Source organism: Choloepus didactylus, chromosome 20 (assembly GCF_015220235.1).
Source record: "Choloepus didactylus isolate mChoDid1 chromosome 20, mChoDid1.pri, whole genome shotgun sequence".
Lineage (NCBI taxonomy): Eukaryota > Metazoa > Chordata > Mammalia > Pilosa > Megalonychidae > Choloepus > Choloepus didactylus.
The window spans coordinates 1,816,643-1,837,565 of NC_051326.1; the positions used below are offsets into that span (position 1 = coordinate 1,816,643).

Genomic DNA, 20,923 nt, shown 5'->3' on the forward strand with positions numbered 1-20,923 from the left:
ATATAGCTAAAAGCTACAGAAAATAAAATAATTAATGATGAAATTTTATAACCATTCAATTTAAGATAAGGGGCAAAACTGCTCACTATCTTTGCTATTTTTTTAAAAATAATTCCAGCAATCATGGATAATATAATAAGAGAGAAAATATAAGTAAACTGCATAAATATAGTTAGAGGAATAAATGTTGTATTTTTTGCACATGTTAAAGTAGTTAAATCCATAAGATTCAACATTCTAACTAGTAGAATATGAGAGAATGCTTAGTAAATTTATTGGGTAAAATTTCTACGTGTAAAAAATTAGCAATTCTACAACAGAAATAAGCCATTTGAAAACATAATAGAAATTAAGATGCTTTAAACCACAGTATTAAAACTATAATCTACCTAGTAATTAACATAAAAATGAAGAATATTTTATGCAACATTTTTTTCAAAATTCTATTGTGGGATCCAAAGGGAGATTGGAATAAATGGAAATAAATGGATAGCATTTCTTAATATTGTAAAGACATTCTCACAAAGCTAAATTATATTCACTGAAATGACATTGAATTCCTAGCAGACTTGACTTATTGATTCTAAAATTTATATGAAATGATACATTCCCTAAAATATTGCTATACCATCAAAATAAACCTATAAAATGATAGGGAATTCAGAACAAGGTTAATACATTTCTAAGATAATATTCGTATATGATAGAATAGCATCACAAATCAGTGAGGAAGGGAGTATTACTTGATAAATGAGTATAGAAAATTTAGATTACCACTGCAATAGTAAAATTTAAATTAGCATTGTGATATTGTTTTGTGCTATGCAACAAACACGTCTGGTCTCTGTCTAGGCTCCTAGTAGCACTGCAATGTTCTGTCCCCCTTGCATTTGGACTTGCCCTGTGACTTGCCCGCCCACTGTGGTGGGAGATGGAGGGCTCTGAGAAGCCCTGGGTCTCGCCCACTCTGGCTGACACCAGCTTCACCTGTGTCCTCACCTGGGGCCACCTGGACTGACGTGGAGCAGGTGGGGCTCCCCGACTTAGGATAGGGAAGGCATTAAAAATAGTAAACGTCTACTTCATCCTTCTTTCATCCAGACATTTTAAACTTTATCTCTGGGTTAACCCAGGTATTTTCAGACCACATTGGTAGAGACCCACCTTGTTGGGTGATTTTCGTAAATTTCTTTCCAGTTGAATCATCAGCGTCCATTAAAGGCACGGGGGCCCGGAGCCTGGGTCTCTCCCTAGAATTCTGTGAAACTTATGTGCACAGCAGCCTGCGTGACCCAGAGCAGGTAACCGAGATGGAACCAGGCCCCCAGAGGGAAGGAGTGTGTAAGTCTTCACTTCTCCCTCCTGTGATTTATTAACTGAACCTTTTCAAGATCCACCTGTTCCCAGAACCGAGACTGTTACTCCCTTCCTAGCATGTGCTAATCTACATGTTGCAAGACCCCTTTGTCTCCTACCCGCTGGAATGTTTTTGTCTGCAGCCCCCGGAACTAGCCCTCTGACTCCTGCTTAACCACGGAGAACCTTCCCATTGAGCTCGGAACCGGCCGCAGTCAGAGAAGCTTTGCTGACCCCTCATGTCACTCCTGTAAGTTCCCATAATAAAGTTTACATCTCACCCTGTTCCTGGTGTTTTCCTTGGTCTCTCTGCTGGTCCAGCCCCTGTCGGCTGGAACAAAAGGACTTTATTGGAAAGAGCTGTGTGAAACTTTATGTTGTGTTTACCAGAATGATGGTATGATGCTAGAGTGCAATACATTACACAATGACTCTTCATGAGAATTTATACGAAGTATTGAGCTCTCAGGACCAGAAATACATGTGCCTCTCTGGAGAAACCAGCTTAAGTTTGCTTAATTTTCTGTGCTTTGGCTGGCAGAGCTCTTAGAATCCAATTTGTGATCCTTAGAGTTTATTAGACATTAGGGAATGCAACTCTATTTCCTTGGTTTCATTTTATTTTCTCTTTTTTTCCCTTAGCCCCATTCTGCTAACTCGAAAATAAATGTATCAAATTGGCTACTTTTCCTTAAATTTCTATTTGCAAAAGACAAGTTATGGGTTAATATATAACAATATCTAATATATTGTGGGTGCTTATTAAGTGGTAGGAATTGCTAAAACCATTATTTGCATTAATTCAGTCACGGAGGACCCCTGTCATCATTACAGAGATGAAACGAGGGAAACAGAGCAGGTCGGTGCCATGGCTGAAGTTAGTGAGGGGTGGAGCTGAGTGCTGAAGTCACAGCATCTTCCTCTGGGCTCTTGCCCAGTTCACTGCATCACCTTTGTAATCTGTGATAATCTACTATGTATCAGTCATATCATCTCATTTATTTCCCAAAGAATCCATGTGACAGCCTCATTTTTCATCAGCTCTGTTATGCTTTAAAGAATGATAGTTACTGGTTCTATTTACTTTTTATACATGGTGTTCTAATGATATTCTCCTTGGAACTGATCAGCAGGATATTGAGCATCAGAACTGAAGCAAACATTCAGTACCATCTAAAATTTTTAAACATTTCTCTTTTTATCTCCTTTGATGCCCATATGTTCCTGTCACCCTGCTAGCCTAAGATAGCTCATCATAATCATGCAAATGCACTGAGATCACCTGAGCCTTTTCCCAAGACCACTGAATTCCATTCCCCACCCCACTGCTACCTAATTTTTTTTATTGTTGTAGACGTTCCTTCTAAATTTGTAGGAAAATAACGTTTTTGAGAATATGATTCACAGAGCAACGTTAGAAATCAGAATGAATATATAAATGGTAACAGCTAGATCTTTTCCATTTTGCAGGGTGAAACTAATCCAGCAAAATAATATTAAAGCATCTGCAACAGGCTGCCCATAACTAGAATAAGTACTTACAAGAGCTATTATTCCATGATATAGATAACCAAGTTTTATGTGAATTTTCAAATGTTGCCTATTAACAAAAATTCAACTCTTAGTGTGTAAAACAAATAACATATTCGGGAAGTTTATCAGTAGAGTAAACATAGTATGTGGCTGCTCTGTCCATTCTTCTCAGTCCATCAGTCCAAAATATTTCTCCTACATCCCCAGTGTCCTCCAGTTATGCCTGGAATATCCGCCTCATTCATGCTTTTCAGCTCAGTTGTTCCGTGCTTGTAGTCCACCCTCAAAGGATAACTCACTATTAAGTTTTCCTTTATTTCTCAATGAGATAAAAATTCTTCATATACATGTGATTACACTTTCTTAACACCAGTTAAGGACATGGGGAAGACAATGGCAGGTGTACTTTCAAGAAAAATGGAAAATAATATTTGAAATAAAGACTATACCAGCATTTAGGGGATATACCTAGTCATATCTTTAGCATATGTGACACTTTTTATAAATTGTCATGCTTTATAGATTGTATTAGGGTTCTCCAGAGAAATGGATTATATATATGTGTGTGTATGTATATATATAATATATAACAGATTATACATAAAAGATCATATATATATATATATATATATATATATATATATATATATATGGAGAGAGAGAAGGGGAGAGGGAGAGAGAGAGAGAGAGAGAGAGAGAGAGAGAGAGAGAGAAGGGAGAGGTAGAGGGAGATTATAGTAATGGGATCAGGTGACCGTAGGTATCGGCAAGCCCAAATTCCATAGGGCAGGCTGCAGTTTGGAATCTTTGATGAACTTGATGTTGAATTTCCCCAGGAATAGCTGCAAGTTGTAAACACTGATGCAGTTGCAGTTATATTCCCCAGGAGAAGCTCCCTGGCTGAAGAAGTGGCAGAAATTCTTCTTTCTGAATTCTTGAACCCTCAGTTTTGGCATTAAGATCTTCAGCAGATTGGAAGAGAGATGTTTTCATTTCCTGGGCTGCAAAGCAGATAACATGAACTGGGTTGGCTTTAAACAATGGAAATTCATTTTCTTGTACTTTGAGGCTGTGAGAATGTCTGAGTCAAGGCATCTTCAAGGTGACACTTTCTTCCAGAAGTCCGGCTGATGGCAATCCTTGGCTCCTCTGCCACCTGGCAAGGCTCATGGTGTGATCTGCTGGTCTCTCCCTTCTCTTCCAGTTCCACTGATTTTAGCTTCTTTCTCCCATGACCCTCTCTCTCTCTCTCTCTCCATATATACACACACATACATATGCATTTATAAAGTACTCTAGTAAGAGGATTAAAACCCATCAAGTGGGTCACACCTTACCTGAAGCAGTCCCATCAAAGGATCCTACATGCAATGGGTTCTCTCCCAGAGGCATGGATTAGATTTAAGGACATGTTTTTCTGGAGTGCACACAGGTTGAAACCCCCACAAGGAGAGTCCCCTCATTGCTGAGGGCAAAGTCCTTTGTTGGTTGTAGATGCAAACAGCCATAGATAGAACCAACTGACTATCGATGCAAAGCCATCCATGAAATACACTTACAGTGACAAGCAACTCAGTGCCTGCTTGATGAAACAACTGGACACCCTAACCTAGCCCAGTAGACACATGAAATTAACCATCACCTTGCTTGTTTTAAATGGTTTAATGACTCACATATTCTCACTTCAAAATTTTAGAACCTAGAATCTGAAACCTCCATTACTTAAAGTTTTAGTCTTGGACATAATATTCAAATGTAACTACTAAATAATGTAGATAGTTATAACACAAATGCCTAATTTCAAATATCACATACTGTCATATGACATCCTTGTATATGGTACCCCAGATAACACTCACACTCTAGTTTAAATTTAGCTAATCTAATTACTATCTTCCTTTCTTTAGCTAAATTCAAAGAATGGAAGATGTGATTAGAGGAATTGAAGGGAGGAAAGAAGACTAACTTAGATCATAAAGATCTTTGGGAGAAATGAGTAGGATTTTGGTCTGTCAAAAGTCATTGTACAAGCTAGACAAGCACCACGGTGAACACTTCTGAATCACAAATGTTGCCAAAGTCCTGAATACATCTGCTGTATTGCCTACAGCCTTCCTTCTGTGATGTTCATGAAAATCATAACATATCACGGGTTTAACTGTGGGTGATGGCCTTTATGTGTGCATCGGGGAGTAGGACAGCAGTTTCATGCGATTCATCACGGTACAAGAACTTACTGGCTCAGGGCTTCAGAGTCGATTAGTCCAACCCAGGTACCTTGGCAAGACCAGGCCTCCTCCTATGTGGGGGTGCTCTGGGGCTCGCTGCAGTCCTTGGGTTCCTTGGCTTTCCTGTCACGAGGGGACGTCCTCTCCTTTCCCTCCAGGACCCCACTGTTGTCACACTTTTCCCGTGGTCTTCTCTGATCGTGGCTCTAGTTCCTTCTCTTTATAAGGCCTCTAGGCATCTGTATTAAGGCCCATTTGCTTCGGTTGGCCACACCTTAACTAAAGGAAACATCCTCAAGAGGTCCCACCTCCAGTGGGTGCACATTCAGGAATGTGGGTTCAGATTAGGATCATCCTAAACTAAGTCTATAATTCCTTCTACCACGGATAGCCAGTGATTTAGCATGGACTACCCAGGCATTAATTGTGGAGTCAAGATTGAATCCTTCTTCTTTCAGACCACTTCTATCCCCCTTAACATTCTTGATACTTCTTTGAATTCTGTTTGTATTTAAAATATTTAGTAAAGAATAACAAAGTAGATGCATGTAAAGTTACATATATGCTACTTAAAAATAATTGTTGGAATGTATTTATAAATTTTCATTAGGGGACACAATAATGAAAGGCATTTTTATCTTTTTTGTGATATTCTTAGTCTCTTTTTAAAGTAATATTTCAAGGTTTTCTAAGAAAGGAGATTGGTGTCATGATTTCCAATAAAAGCTTGAGTGTGTGACAGATGACCTGTACAACTGGTGATATATAGTTTCCAATAATTTTAAAACCACATTTAGCCCTCATTCCACAGTGCACACCACATAGGTTTTATTCGAAAATTTGCAAAAGTGCTACCCAATCATTCTTTGCACTTACATTGAAGGGGAAAGCTATAAGTTTCACTAAAGCATGACACTTCCAAGCATATATTCAGCATATATATTTTTCCACATTTTTCCTGGAATACTTAACAGGTCAATAAGCATGATGTTACAGAGACAGAGTATTTTAGTGTAATACAAGTGTTTTAGAAGCAGACTGATGTCTGTTCTCATAAATTAAGAAGCAGGCAGCGGCAGAACACAGCGAGGCAGCCGCACTTTGTTTAAGGCTCAGAGCTGGAGGATGGCGCCAGGGCAGGTCCTTCACAGAATTCTGACAATTATCAAGAAGCCTTTGTGGTACAAGATTGGAGACAGGTTAAAGAGCATGATCAGATACCTCGTTGGTTTTGTTGGCAGCGAGCGGGGTGAGGTACATGAGCATGACTTTCCTGCTGAAGAAGCCAATGAGGGACATTTCTGCAGGAAAATTAAGTGGGGACTTGAAGTAAAAGAGTTCTGGACCCTCTCGCTCCGGCGAGTAATAGACACATGTAAACCAAGACTGCCGATTTGTCCTGTGGTCAAAGAAAGGGGAGGATCAGAACAGGACAGAGAGCTGGGACGCCAAGGGAATATTTTCCTAAACATTTGGTGAGGAGGTGGCTTGCAGAATATGGCAGCGTGGAGGCGGTGCGGGGGGTTTAGTTCATGCACTGATGCAGGAAGCAGCAAACCGCAGCTGCCAGGCATGCACGCCTGATGTTTGCTTTTGTATAGTCTCATAAGCAAAGCCTGATTTTTTATATTTTTATGTTGTTGCAAAAATTGAAAGAAAAGTAATAATTGTATGAACTGCAAACTTCTGTGTCCATAAATAATGTTTCCTTGAAACACAGCAATGCTCATTCATTTGTGTGACTGTTCTGTGCTCCAGCAACAAAGCTGAGTAGCTATGACAAAGACTGTACAACCATCAGGACCTAAAATATTTACTATCTGCCCTTTAACAGGAAAAAAATGTTTGCTGACTCCTGCAGTGAACACTGACTAAATGCTGTTGTATGGTAATTACAAAAATCAACATAGTCTTTTGTATTATCATTTTTTCTGCATTTCAGATAGTCTCAGGAGTAAGGTTTGATGGAGATGAAGGAAAGAGAAATGATGTGAGACGAATGGCACAGTCAGTTTTATCTGGTTAAACAGAGGCTTGTGGTCAGTGGCAGACCCCTCCAGCTTGGAGAATTGGGGTTGCAGAGGATCTGTCTTGGGGGCAACTTGTCTCAGCAGCTGCACCAAGAGCTGGGGTGTGACCTTGTGGCTTCTAATTAAGGTCAGTCCTGGCACTCGTGGCAGGAGCAGAGAAGTCTGACTCAGTAGGTAGGCCCTGGAGAGCTGTCTTCTGATTTCTCCTATTCTAGTTAGATCACTCTGCCTCAAAGGTGTGTATGTGACCAGAGTCTCAAATCAGCTCCAAGCCGTGAGCACACGCTCGTCAACAGGTTCAATGAGTGCATTGCTTCAATGCACCTGCAGATGGTTACCTGCCACAGCTGACAAACCTGTCGGAGAAATAATATTTGCTTTCTTGATATTTGTTGTGGTTTTGGTTAAATGAGAAGCTCTGACGTCCAGCACTTACTATACAATGACGACATTTGAAGGTTTTTAATTTAACTTTTTATACCAATATTATCTCTCTCATTCTTCTCAACAACTTTGGGAGGTATTATAACCCCATTTTACAGTAAGGATATTAAGTCACAATTTACATGACCACACATTTAGTAAACGTTGCAGATAGGATTCTGGCTAAGCTCTCAACCTCCTGATTTTATTTATGTTTCTGCAGAACATAATCCAGACTTGAGCTATTATATGGTGGTGAAAGTCCTAGTGAAATTTGCAAACATTTTTTGGTGTTTGTCACCTGGCACCAGGGTCTGGATGCAGTGGGGGTCTGAGCATCAGTGGCTTCTGCTAGTGCTTGAAGATGAACATGGTTTGAATCACCAGTGCTTTGGATGCCAGCCCCGGAAAACAGCCGCAGTGCACCGCACGGTGGAGCACACAGACACCTCAGCATGGCCGTCCTTGCAGACACCCGCCAGGCACCAGGCTTCAGCCGCAACACGCAGGTGATAGTGAGCTCACTCATGTTCTCCTCCAGGTAACAGCAGCCTTTAATAAAGGTGAGAACATTTCACTTCCTCCATTTCTCAACAAATGCTGGAAGCCCCACATATTTCTGCTCAAATAGGAAAGGGGAAACGCAATATTTTGCAAACCGGTATCTTGATATTCCCTTGTTCCTTCTTGATTCATTTCCCTACAAATGGCTTCAAATACTCCTAACTTAATCTAAGTGAAAAGTGCCACTTTCTCTCCCCATAGAATTCTAGTGTCGCTATCTTAGTAGACCTGTGTGAATTCTGCTACCCAACGGTGTCACCAAAATATACAGATCAGTGAAATAATTTTAACTCTGCATGAACTGTTTCCGCTTGTGTAGATGCTGGGGACGATGACTTCCTGTAAATGCCGGCTGGGCCCAGGCAGTTTCTCCCAGTGCCCTTCCACCCAGGTCTGCCTCAGGCTTTCTGCAGGACCCACTCAATTCCCACTTTTGTGCCTCCACTTTTCCTTGGGCATTTTCTTTCCTCCTTTCTTCTATGAGCATGTTTATGTCTAAACAGACATTTTTGTGATTTGGGGCGCTTATACTCTCCTTTTAAATCTTAGTTTGAGGTTAGTTTACATACCATAAAATTGACCCATTTAAAACCACAGTTCAATCAGGCTTGTGATAAATTTCTCCCATGATCGCGCCATCACCACGATCCAGCTTTGGAACAGCTCCATCATCCGCAGATGTTTCCGCTTGCCCTTTGACCAATCCCCACCGCCACCCATGTGCTCACACAAGCACTGCTCTGCCTTCTGAGGCTAATGCTTTGAATTTTTTTTTAAACAGTGTAAATACAGCCTTACAATAGGTAATTTGTGTGCCTAACTTCTTCCATGTGTCATGATGCTTTTGAGACTCATCTGCACTCTTCCATATATTGGTAGTTTACTCCTTTTATCATTGCTTTATTGCCAAGTTTTATCCTAATTTATATTCCACAATTTGTTTGTTCATTCCAGATTTTTCTATCCTGAATAATGCTACTGCAGTTAACAGCATACAAGTCCTTGTGTCGATATGTTTTCCTTTCTCCTAGGTAAATACCTACTGGTAAAATATACAGACATATGGTAAGGTGTATTTCATGCTTTAAGGAACTGACCAACTATTTGACAAGAGTTTCCAAAGAGCTGAAGAAATGTTCACAAAGGAAAGTCACAGTTGAGCTGGAAGTTAAATACACACACACACACAGACACACACACACACCACACACACAATGGAATTCCCTATTAAGGAACATGGAAAAGCCAATATCCTTGGTAGATGGGGCAACATGCAGAATGGCAAGATGTGGGGGGAATATAAACATCCAGAAAATGTGCAGTTTGGTGTGACAAGCTCAGTGTGGTGAGACAGTGTCAGGATGGACTTGGGAACCAGAGTGCACAGGTTTGAATAACAGCTTCACGACTTATTTATATGATCTTGGGCAAGTTACTTGATATTTAATCTCTTCATGCTTTACATTTGTCATCTGTAAAACGGAAGGAATACTATTATATGTTGCAGGTGATTTTGTGAAGATTCAATGAGTAAATATATTTAAAGCATATATAACAGCACCTGACCACAGTAAGCTTTATTATTTTTAGTAAAATGAGCAAAAAATAAAAAAGCCCAGGAGTTAAATTGGGAGCAAGACTGTTTAGAAAGATCTTGCAGGTGTAGGGAGAAGTTCAGTTAAGTTAAGAAGTTATTAAAATAGTAACAGACAATTTTTTCACATGCAATCAGCATGGCAAAACGCTGTTTTTAAAGATAAATAGATATTCCTAAATTTTTTTAAGTGAGCATTTTTCTGTTGCCTTCCTCTTCATTTTCTCCACAATCACAAGCAGGATCATTAAGAGTTTACTGAAAATATGGTTACTACCTATAAAATTCTTTGGGTTCTAAGAGCTTTCACTAAGTGATTTGTGTTCAAGAAGCTTGTATTTCCAGATGTGGAAACACAGAAACACATCCCTCAAGCTTAACAGTGCACCTTATGGAGGGGACGTGAATATTTGAAATAGTATCCGTTTCATATTAAAACAATCCAGTTCAACCAGATAAGGCACAGAGGTGGCTACTGGCCTTCCAGAGACCATGAAAGCCTGTTCTTCGTCTCCTGCGTTGTAGATCTTGGAATCACCTTGTGGAGATCGGTAAGTAAGGAGAAATGGCAATGCACTGTTACAGGTATGTGGAAAAGAAGCATGACTAGCTTTAGCTGTTGGCAAAGGAAGACTTCTCACAGGGGTATCTGAGGGATGGGCGATAGTTAATGGAGTAGATAAGAGGGATAGGGCTGGAGGGAAGTGCATTCCTGTCAAACAGACCTCCAGTTAGATCTGAAACCTTCCCCTCACTGGGTTTGTGATTCTCAGCATGCCATTTCAATTTCACCTGGATCTTTTCCTATGACTGTTAATATCTTCATCATTATCACTTTCTCTGCATGCCTCTTAAATATTTTGTTTCCTTGGTCACCTTCTGTTTTCACTATATATCTTGTCTTTAGTTCCCATGACAATGTTTTAATGCAGATACTTCTGCTGTATGTGAAAGACATTTATCTAATTGCTTACTAAATATGGATACCTGTAATTTTCACTGACGTCTTCAAAAAAAAGTTCAAAACTCAACTGTCCCCTTCCAAACAAACTTTCTCCCCATGTGCGGTCGCAGTTGATTCGTCTGGGGGTGGGGGGTGGCGGCCGGTTGCTAAATCCTAGGCTCCCAGGATTGCTCGGAGGGTACCGGCGGCGGGGGCTCTTTCCCGGAGGCGAAGGCGAGGCGGGGGACTTGGCCAGGTCCCCGGCGGGGTGGCGTGCAAAGTATGGAGGGCGGCGAGAAAGGAACAGGCAGGACACGGTTCTTTTAGGGTGAAGAAGCCAAGAGAGAGTTTATTAGGGGAGAGTACAAGCTTATATCGGGCGTTTAGAGGGCGGGGTAGCTGTAGAGGTTAAAGGCTTGGATTGGTTCTGAGAGGGCGCGGAGGTTGATTGAAAAGGGGCGAGAGTTGCTCCGGTAACGGTGTCTGGCAACAATGTATGCGCACTGGTGGTAATGGGAGTTGCACTGGCAACGGGGAGTGTCTGGGCAAGATAAGGGGGTGGGGAAAAGGCGGTTCCCTCCGGCAAGCCTCCCCTAACAGTGTTATTTTGGGTGAGGAAATGGGGCCTGCCTCCGGCCTCACTTTCCCAGGCCCGGGGGGCTGCGGAGGGCGCTGTCGCCCGTGCCCACCACCCTCCCCAGGGGCTGATCAGGTCCCCCAGCCCAGGCCCGCCAAGTTGAAGCACGTAATCAGTGTCCCGCACCCATGTTCCTTATATCAATATAAAATCACCTTCCAAACATCCACGAAAGTCAGAAACCAGATGAAACCTACACTTTTTTTCTTTCTTTCTCTTCATTCAATCACCAATTGTCTCTGATCCCACTGTCCTCTCCATATTTGCTACAAATTTCTAGTTCATATTCACTGTCAGTCAGTCTTACTATTTACAAACATTTTCTGATTATTTTAACTTTATTTCCTTCCAGCATCATTTCAATTTTCTCAGAGCTATTAGTTATTTTCCTAAAATATATGTAGAATGTCACTGTTTTGATAAAAAACCCGAACCCTTCAGTGGTTTCCCAGTCCTGTAAACTAACATGTGATCTCCTTTGCATGGCACACAGGAAGTTCTCTCTGCTGGGCCACATCTTTCTTTTCTTCCTACATGCTCGGTTCTATGAATCACTGAAATCATATACCCCCATTCTTCAAAGTTATACCTTCCATGTCCCCTTGTCCTTGCAAACATCCTTACTTCTTTCTGGAATGCCCTCCCTCCTTTTTCTGCTTTTCAGTTTCTCATTTTGCAGGTCTCGCCTTAAATATCTCCTTTTCTGACATACCTTTTGCTACAAGCCAGGGAGGATTATGATGTTGCATATTGGTTTTTGCTATAACTGAGATGATTTATGTGACTTCTTTCCTCCATAAGGCCCTTGAAGATAGGCTCCATGTTTTATATGCCTATTTCTTGAATATGGCATCTAGTGTCTGAAATATAACTGAAATACTCAGCAAATGCTTCATAAATGCTTGAGGCCTTAGAAAATAATCAGATTGTTTTTCTCCCATATTTCTTTGGTGAGGAAAAAATAAACAAAAACAGAATGAGTTATAATCTCCCTTCTTATACATCTTACAGTCTTGTTGAGGAGACACATCTAATTCATATTAGTTAAAAATGTCTCAAAGCAAAGCAAAAATGGATTCTGAATGACATCTGATGGGTCACATTTTAGATATACCAACCAGGGTCTAACTTACTAAGGAGGGTACCCTTTATTTGTTTGTTTTCTGGCACGTGGAATCCCTGTTAATTATGTCATTCTGCTGTCTTCAGATATCTGACAGTCTGACATGTGGAAGAGGAACTTTGGTTTGCTTTATAAAGTGTCAAGCTGTGAGTCCAGACCAGTGTTTGGAGTTGGGAGGAACAGATTTACAAATAGTCTTTTCATCTTCTCAGCTGAATGCTTTTGGACTTGGCTTCCTTGGGATGGAGTGAAATGTTCAAGCGGGAGTAGAGTGAGCAGCTTGTTGTCAGGGATAGAGTAGAATGAAGACAGCCGAAGGGTCACTGCACGATATTGCTGTTCTTTCTGAACCACGTAATGATCTAAGATGAAAAGTTTCTTTAAAAGTCATCAGATGAATTTTTCGAAGGATAAACATGACTGCATGACGACGAAGGGACACAGTTTGTGGATGTAACTGCTATTTATGAAGGTGCCCTGTTGAAGCACAGGGCACGATTTCTCAAAATTGTCCCAGTCACCCATAAACTTGAAAATCTTGTTCAGGCTAGGGCTCTGCAACCATTTTAAGTGATATTTTATCTGGTCTGAGATTTAATGTAACAAAACAGCAGGATAGAATCTAATCTTATTATGAGAAATACATATATTTTGTTGTTATAAAGATACATCATTGGAATTCAATTACACACCAAGTGTAGGTGTGTTTATGCTAAATTAGTTCAATTTATTTTGGTCATCTTGTCACCATGGATTTGCACCATTAACTGTTGGCTTAAATGTGAATAATCTGGTGTCATCATTGCTAAAGATGAGCTGAGACATCATTTGAAATCCTTATTCCCCATCATTTACTAGTTACATTCTCCTTCTGATGAAGCTTTTGTATTATATTATATGTGAAGGTGACAGGATTTACTGCTCTCAGGCTAGACTAGCTCAGTCCTTTATCTAACATATGTGCACGAAAATCCAAGCTTCAAACCAGTGCTCTTTTGCTCTTTCTTTGTTGGCTAAACTCTAACCACAAATGCAGTTCAGGGGTGACCACCCCAGCAAGCCGCCTTCGACTTGGCACCTACTGGCAGAATGAATCCATCCACTTTGCTGAGGCCTCCGAGGCACTTCCATCTTTGTCTTTAAGCATTGATTACACTTTTCCTTGTATATTTGACTTCATTGCAATAGACAACAATCTGAAATGCAGTACTAATTTTGTTTAATGTGCGTGAGACTGTGATTCAGAAACCCTCTCTCAGCTCATCACATTGAACTTGGAGCTCATTATAGGGAGAAGCCAAGTCATAATCATTTGAATCTGCTTAATTCCCAGCATATTGCCATAAATATTGTCGATGCTCGGTCTAAATTACCAACAGAGTGATAGAGCCTTTGCAGATACACTAAGCTTTACCTCCTTGCCTTCTACCTCTCCCTCTTCTCTCCTTTTTTCCTTGCTTGTATTTGAATGTCTTTCTTCCTTTTTCTTGTGTATCTTTTCATGAATATTCCACTTGCCTCCAAGGTCCTCCTTCAGGGCTGAGCGACTGGTTCCACCGGCGGCTGGGAAAGTGCAGGCGGCTCCTGCCTTCCCTGGAGATTGTCCGAGAGCCACCTGCCCTGCTGGGACAGCCCTGTCCAGTGACCTGCCCCCACCTGCGAGAACTCTGAAGGGCCGTCCCAGCTTCAGGCTCCCGATGGGGCCAGCAGGGCACTGTGGCCCCTTCCCCACCTGCCCACGGAGCGACCCCAGAGAGCACTCCCTGTTCACCTTCCCGTGCCTAACCCCCCTCGAGAAGCCGGACTCCACGTTGGGTGCCGGGACCGCTCTGAGAAAGCAGAGCCTAGAATAGGATTGCCAGCCCCAGCGCGCGTCCCGCCGCCTCTGCCATGGGATTGCCTTCAGGAGAAGCCGAGGGACGGGCGCCTGCAGGGACTGAGCCGCAAGCAGCTCCCTGAGCCGGAGAGGGAGGAAACAATGAGGCGACGCTGAGGTGGTGCCTGCTGTTTCCAGGTTGCCCTGTCGGCAGGAAAACCCAAGCACATCCCAGTTTTCTCCCTGAGTTGAGGAGACTGGGATCAAAATCAAGGAGGCAGAGGGAGCCAAATTTGCAAGGCAGGGCTGGAGGGAAGGAAGCTGAGCAGACAGCTGGAGAGGCTGCGGGGGCATCCCATCCGCCACTGGCCGGGATCCTCACGACGGTGGGGAAATTCCATGAGGTCTGGGAAATAACGTCGGAAGGACTAGGCCAGGCGATCCCGGAGAACACGGGACTGGAGGAAGGCACTAGGGATGTGTAAGGTCTCACACGGCTGCCTCGTGGTGCGATGTCATTTGAGGGTGGACTCTAATATGTTGAAGGCGTATGTTACAAATCCTTGAGCAGCCCCTATTCATCCCATGTAAAGTCCTGTCTTCCCACATTTCCATCCTTTTTTCTTTACTCCATTGTCCTAACTGCAAACACACTTTACAGCTACAGACACGCATGAAAAGTAAGGCAGGTGTAAGGTCGCTGATGCGTTGGTGCTCGCATAGTGGTGCAATTACTGCTTTCTCAGCAAAACGTTCTTCTGCTGGCATGACCATAATTTCTATTTGCATTTAACTTCTTAACAGTAGTTAATCTACTGAAATATTACTTTAGAGGGAAATTGAAAGCTAATGCTCGTTCAATAGTACATTTTATTTTTTGAAAGTATCTAATACATTTCAGAGTAGACAATCAATAGGCTTTAATTTTTTACTTCTTTCCATCAACAGCCTGTTGGCATTCAAATCCTTTATTCTTGGAATTTATTTGAAATTGATCTGTCACATCTGTTGAAAAATGATTTAATTCTGTACAAGTCACATTTATAAGTAAAAATCATATTCTGAATACTAAACTATGTGGTAGATTACTATTTTGTAATATTGAAATTATTAAAAATCATTGCTCTAATATTGCAAAATTGGAATTTTTCTAAGATTATTTTTACATTTTCCCCCTATTGCAATGGTTATACTTATTCATAAGGAATAGATTTTAAAAGTACAAGGTCTGGAGCCAAGTTTCCTGTTTCAAAGCCTTCTCTATCTGTTTCTCTTACCATCTCTGAACCCAATGCTCCTCATCTGTAATGCATCTACAATATAATGCATGCTATTTGACACAAACAATGGTATCAAACTTATAGAGATATTTGAAAATTAAATTGTATTGTGTAATACATGTAAAGTGCCTAGAACTTCTGTGGGAGCCCGGAGCCCAGGTCTCTCCCTAGAATTCTGTGAAACTTAAGCGCACAGCAGCCTGCGTGACCCAGAGCAGGTAACCGAGATGGAACCAGGCTCCCCGAGGGAAGGAGCGTGTAGGTCTTCACTTCTCCCTCCTGTGATGTATTAACTGAACCTTTCCAAGGTCCATGGTTCCCAGAACCGAGACTGTTACTCCCTTCCTAACATGTGCTAATCTACATGTTGCAAGACCCCTTTGTCTCCTACCCACTGGAAAGTCTTTGTCTGCAGCCCCTGGAGCTGGCCCTGCTGGCTCCCACTTAACCATGGAGAACCTTCCCCTGAGCTCGGAACCAGCCGCTGTCAGAGCAGCATCACTGACCCCTCGCGTCACTCCTGTAAGTTCATTCCCACAATGAGGTTTACATCTCGTCCTGCTCCTGGTGTTTTCCTTGGTCTCCCTGCCAGACAGCCCCTGTGGGCCAGAACAACATATATGAACATTCCCACTCACTAAGTATTATTTTATTAGTATTACTCATAATATAAAATCTAGCAGATGATGATAATGGGTAAAAGAAGAAAAATTTCTCTATTCCAACCACATAGAGATAACAAAGCTAACATTTTATTCTCAGGCTTTTTTTGATGAATATTTAAATAATTTCTATCATTTAAAGTTTTATAAATATTATTGTATAGGCACCCATCTAACCTAAACATTTATAGATTCATTATTATTTCCGTACAAATTAATAACTGTAGAATTCAGGGCACAGCTATTTAAAGATATTTGGACATATTTTATAAAGCTTACATCCAAAGGTGATACAGCAATTCAAAAACACATTAAAGCCTCTCCACTCCTTTAAACACATTACTAACACTCATAAATAATTTTTAATATTGCTTTAAATATTTGACTCCAGAAGTTAGAAAAAATAAAATTATAAACAATCACAATTGGAATATGGGTGGTAGATTTGATAAGTATTTTTTATATAATAAATTTGCTGATGTTGAAAATATACTGTTGCCTTGCTTTTTCAAAGAATCCCTATTCTTAGCTAATTAACAATGAATTACTTAAGGGTAGAGGACCTTGGTGCATGCAACTTACTTTCAAATGATTTAGAAAAAAAATACTTAAATAGATTGATCGATCAATTGATAGATATAAATAGATAACAACTGGTAAAGCAAATGGGTAAATTGTTAACAGTAGGTGATTCTGGATAAAAGGTATGAGAATGTTCTTTGTACTATTCTTATTCTTACAACTGTCTGAATTTAAAATACCTTAAAATTAATAAATGAAGACTAGCAGCATGAACCTGTGGAAAGGATTTTGTTATGCAGGGAAACTTGTTCTCTAAACCCCTAGAGTAGGGGGTGCAGCCCCCACTCCTGTCTGAAGGCCGTGGCCCACGTGGGTGACTCTGTCCCCCAGAGGCCGCTGAGATTTCCCATCCCGCTGCGGCACTCAGGTGTGCGTTCTGTTCACAGAGCTCCTCGTGTAACTCGACGTTGTGGAGTCGAAGGAAACAGAACCCTGAGCCTGTTGCTAAGCCTGCTGGTCATCAGACTATGATTCTCCAATTTAACCCAGGACAGTGTTTCTAAGAGGACACAGGTAAGGCAAGAAGGCAAGAAAGCACCTGTCTTGAGCCCTCCCCCCCCCCCCCCACGCAACATCCAGAACAGTTGCTACTCTCCTAGCATTGCTATCCCGAGCTCCTTTGATCCTCCAGCCTCCTGGAAGGGATTAATGAGTTACCCAGCTGTTAATGACTACTCCCAATCCATACCTCACCTCCAGCTCTCCCAGACCCTCCTTACAGATCACTCAGCTGAAACCATGGCACTGCCCTCCCAATTCTTCTCCCGGGACACCCACAGTTGTCGGTGGTGGGTTCTCCCTGGTGGGTTCTCCCTTGTGGCTTCAACAAGCCGTACACCCATCCCAGCTCTATTGCAAATGCTCGTCACAGAATTGAAGCCCATCAAGCAATGCAAGAGACACATGTTAAGAAATCTCAGAAGAACCCTTATGTCTGGCTTGCCATCAGCTGTCTCCAGAAAAGCAGGTAGTCTGTCCAGAAGAACAACCAGAAGCCCACTCTTTATTATTTGTATTGCATAAACATAAAAGCCCTAACCTGCTCATGAAAAAGCTGTACAAGTGAAAATCCTATACAAAGACAACTCGCATGGTAAGATGTAAATATCACGTCTGGATTACCAAGTCATTGCTACAGCTGTTCAAGAAGTTACTTTTATATAAGAGCATGGTTTCTTGTAGCATCAGCAAAAGCAAGACACATCGTTTGTGGTGACTTTTCAACTAGTTTACAAAAGATATGGATTTTTATCAGCTTTAGTTGTAATGTGTCCAAATAGTATTCCTATAAATTGCTTTTTAAAATACTGCATTGAGTTTTGGTTTTGAAAATTCAAATTCTCCCAGATAAGCAGTGAAACAATGAATTGATCACTATGCATGATCTTTGATATCTGTTTACTAAAAACTGAAAGTGTTTATTTAAGGGGAAATTTTACCAGAGTGATATATAATTAACAATATTTTTCAAAATATCTATATTACCTTTCCTATGTGTTAATTTATTCAGTGGGATCTATACCCAAAAGGCTGACATAATAAACCATATTCACTATTCCACGTCTTTGCTCAGTCATAGTTCACATGTGTTTACTTGTGTGGTGTGGTCTTTTTAATGCACTTTCTGTAGTGTTTCACTTGGAAGAGCCTGTGGAGACATCCCTACTGCTGGATCTGGGGCCTATAATTTTGATAAGCATAAGGGTTTTCTAACTTAGAGATTAATTTTTGTAAGAGATTTATTGTACAAAATCTATCAAAGACCATTTTTACAATTGACCATATAAAACACCCAATGAAGAAGCTAGTACGATATAGTAATTGAGGGTAGGTCTGTAGCGTATCAAATCATGCCTTATTGAATGTAATTGCACTTGTGTTTAAAGTGGTCTGAGAGGTGTGTTATTTAACCTCACTCTCTTTTCTAGACACAGAGTCAAGCCACTATGTTTGTGCTGACTGGAAGCTGCCCTCGTGTGATGGGATTAAAGATTAAATCTTCAGCCTTCAGATTTCCAGGCTGAAGACTACGGAAGCTGATCCCTGAGTCACTGACTCTTGATATTTCCTCCCAAAACAATATCAAACAACAAGAAGGGAAAAATAAACTACACAAATTACATACCTCCGATGACAGACACTGCCCAAATTCCAAATAACTGCAAGTAAAAATAGAAAACTCTACAGCTTTCCCTTCATTTCTGATGCTCCAGATTTCCTTCTGATGGCATTTCCTTCCTGTGTGAAAATCTTCTAGCATTTCAGTTAGACAAGGTGTGCTGCCGTGAATACTGATGGTTTTGTTTCATCTGAGAAGGTCTGCATTTCGGCTTTTTTCATGAATGCTATTTTCACTGAACATAGACTTAGGGATTGACAGGTCCTTTCCCGGGGCACTTGAATGTTGTCTCACTTCCTTCCGCCTCCACCATGATCAGTCCCTTGCCAACAATCTCCCTTTCTTAGCCTTTTTCACCTTCCAAAACCACAACTCTGCTTAAAACCAGCTTCGTCTGCCTGAACGAGGTGTGGAAACATCACTAATCGCAGACTCATCGCACTCCAAATCCGAGACCAAGGATGTCCACCCACCAGTCAGCCCAGCCAGCGGAGCTCCTCTGGTTCTCTGGCACAGTTGACAATCATTTTGTTATCTCTCCTCCCTCCACAGAACTTCAGCCACACTTCCCCAGCTCTCAGTGTCAGCTAATAACGTTGCCACTAATTCAGAGAAAATAGATAAGATCAGTCTAAAATTATGTTTTCTTGCTACTAGTAATTCCACTCTCCTGCCCTTCATTCCCTTTTGGGCAATCTCTTAGCAAGACCGTTGGGCCCTATTGAGTTTCCCTTATTCTGTGCTCTGGAAACTGCTTCCAGGGGTAAACTCCAGCAACTGCAGGGCTCAGTTCATGAATTTCTCTTTTCTTAGGGATCATCTTCTCTCACTGCCTCTTGTGTAATACCTGAAAATAGTTGTGTTGTATATTCTGTCTAGTCCTCTAATTATTTACAGGAGGGTGGCTGTAATTCCTGGAGCAGTTGACACTTCATGGGCAGAACTGGAAGCCCTCCCACCGAACGTTACAGGTTGCAGTGCTATGCACTTCTCATTTTTTTAAACCTCTCTTCCCTGAATTATCTCATCCAGCCCACTCACTATAACTATTATCTATATACTGATGACTCACGTGTATACTTTAAGAGCCCAGTCTTCATCTCTGTCCCATTAAATTCAACTGCCCACTTGAAATCTCACCTGTTAGATCTCAGAATTAATCTGACCAAAACAGAACTGTTGATTCTTTGACCTGTGATAAGTGGAACCACCACTTGCATAGATGTCCAGGCGCAAAGACTAAGTCTCATCCTTGATTTCTCTTTCTTTAAGCTTTACATCCTCTTTATCAATAAATACCAAAGCCTCTGTCTCCAAAATCTATGTTCCTTTTTATCATTTCTCACCATTTTCATTGCTATAGGCTTAATTCAAGTCAACAAAATTGATCAGATAACATCACTTCCCTCCTTAAAACCCTCATTGGAAATACAGGGAAATCAAATACTTTTACCGTGGGCCACAAAGCCCTGTGTCATCACCCAGTTTTGTTCCTTTGTCCTTCCCATTCACCATGATTAAGTCCTGCTGCCCCACTCTGTCATCTGAACACGGAAGCTGGTTCCTGCCCTGACGTGACATCAGGTAGAGGGCAACTTGCACACATGTCATCCTTTCCTGGAGACCTAAAGCAGCCATACCTGCTACTTTCTGTAACATCACTATATTTATCTTTATGTTTTTACAGCATTTATCAGTGCTGACTCTTTGTTCATTCATGTATCATGTATTTAATTTTTTTCTCTTACTAGAATGAAAATTCCTCATGTGCTGAGATTTGATTTATTTTACTAACCAATAAATTATAGTTGAATAGAAGACTGTCCGGTGCAGAATAGGAGCTAAATTAATACTCATTGAATAAATGATTGTACATATAATTGTACTTTATTATAAGGATACAATGAATGAATGCATAAAGTACTTTGATATCAAAGACGTTAGAGGAATGAAATCTGCCTTTGGTGGTGGTTACAGTTGTGTTGGGAATTTTTTGTTGTTACACAAATTATTTTTTTAATACTATTTTGTCT

At 41.0% G+C, this 20,923-nt stretch overlaps 1 long non-coding RNA gene across 3 annotated transcripts in view; it reads left to right on the plus strand.

The window, feature by feature from the left end:
• Nucleotides 1-20,708, plus strand: part of LOC119516876 — an 86,200-nt gene extending 65,492 nt beyond the window's left edge. The window contains exons 6-11 of one of the 3 annotated variants that reach the window (XR_005213395.1): nt 1,500-1,606; nt 7,882-8,133; nt 10,175-10,279; nt 15,943-16,049; nt 17,158-17,284; nt 18,700-20,708. This is a non-coding gene — a long non-coding RNA (uncharacterized LOC119516876). Of the gene's footprint in view, nt 1-1,499; nt 1,607-7,881; nt 10,280-12,517; nt 13,232-15,942; nt 16,050-17,157; nt 17,285-18,699 lie in introns of those variants that run through there. The other 2 variants (XR_005213393.1, XR_005213394.1) reach the window with 2 other exon arrangements.
• Nucleotides 20,709-20,923: the final 215 nt, after the last annotated feature.